The sequence below is a fragment of the Pan troglodytes genome, chromosome 3 (genome assembly GCF_028858775.2).
Source record: "Pan troglodytes isolate AG18354 chromosome 3, NHGRI_mPanTro3-v2.0_pri, whole genome shotgun sequence".
In the NCBI taxonomy this organism is placed as follows: domain Eukaryota; kingdom Metazoa; phylum Chordata; class Mammalia; order Primates; family Hominidae; genus Pan; species Pan troglodytes.
Window position 1 is genome coordinate 97,578,615 of NC_072401.2, and position 1,545 is coordinate 97,580,159.

The 1,545-nt window shown below is 30.1% G+C and overlaps 1 non-coding gene across 1 annotated transcript; it reads right to left on the minus strand.

The window, feature by feature from the left end:
• Positions 1-574: 574 nt before the first annotated feature.
• Positions 575-681, minus strand: LOC112209179 (U6 spliceosomal RNA). The gene has a single exon (XR_002943826.1). It is a non-coding gene; the product is annotated as a U6 spliceosomal RNA (small nuclear RNA).
• Positions 682-1,545: the final 864 nt, after the last annotated feature.

Sequence of the window (1,545 nt, forward strand, 5' to 3'; positions counted from 1 at the left end):
CAAGCTGATTCCTAAGCATCCTCTGAAATGGAGACAATCTGCTCAATTTTAAATGTACTTTCATTTACAAATCCAGTTGAAAGAAAAATAATTAAAAATTGAGTGTGAGGGAAAAGGAAAGTAATGCAAAATCTAGTCATACTTGGCTAAATTATTTGCCACTGACTTTCTAATAAAAACAAAAGGGATTATTTGAAAACAATAAAACCCATGTTATGCAATGAAGTATGTACAGTTTAAAAATCTGTGGAGTGATAATTCCTGCTGTACAGCCTCCTTGGTTGGATTTGGTATTGTCTGAATTTTTTTTTTAAAAAGATTGCCATTGTAGTAGATATGTAGTGGTATTTCCTTGTGGTTTTAATTTGCATTTTATAATGAACTAATGATGTTGAGTCTTTTTTGTATGCTTATTTCCCATCCTATATCTTCTTTGGTGAAGCGTCTGTTTATATAATTTTCCCACTTTTTAACTGGGTCATTGATTTTCTTATTGAAGAGGTTCAAGTATTATTTATGTATTCTGAATATGTCATTTGTAAAAATTTTCTTTTTCTATTCTTTTTTTTTCTTTGTAAATATGGAACGCTTCACGAATTTGCGTGCCATCCTTGCGCAGGGGCCATGCTAATCTTCTCTGTAGCGTTCCAATTTTAGTATATGTGCTGCTGAAGCGAGTACTCATTTGTAAAAATTTTCTTCCCATCCATGAATTGTGGTTTTATTCTCTTAAGAGTGTCATTTGCATAGAAAAATGTTTTAATTTGATAAAGTATAAATTTTTACTTTATGGTCATATTTTTGCTGTTGTATGTAAAAATTTATCAACAAGCCTAAGATCAAATAGATTTTTCTTGAGTATTTTATAGATGATTTGTAGTTTCATTTCTTACCTTTATGCTATGATTTATTGATCCATTTTGAGTTAAGTTTTGTATAAGTTGGGAGATATGAGTCAGGACTCTTTTTTTTAATATGAGTGCCCAAATGTCTTAGTACTATTTGTTACAGAGGCTATCTTTTCTTCACTGATTTGATTTTCCAACTTTGTCAAAAGTTAATTGATTATATTTGCATGGGTCAATTTCTGGACTCTATTATGTTTCATTGACTTTTCTATCCTCATAGGTCTTAAAATTATTTAGTGAGATTTTTCTAACTTTGTTCTTTTCTCAGAATTATCTTGACTATTCTAGTTAGTTTGATCTTCCATAAGGATTTTAAAATAAGCTTGCCTATGTCTATAAAATGCATGCTTAGATTTTGAATGGAATTTTTTCAATCTATATGTTACATTGGGAAAAATTGTCATCTTAGCAAAATTGAGTTTTCCAATCCATAAACATTGTATATCTTTCCATTTTGTTAGAGCTTTTATTTCTTTCATCAGTGTTTTGTACTTTCTAGCATACATATCCTGCGCACATTTTTCTTTGTTAGTGGAAATGGTAAATGGTACAGATACTTTGGAAAACACTTCGGCAGTTTCATATAAAGTTAAATATCCATTTGCTACACAACCAGCAGTCCTATTCCTACTTATTC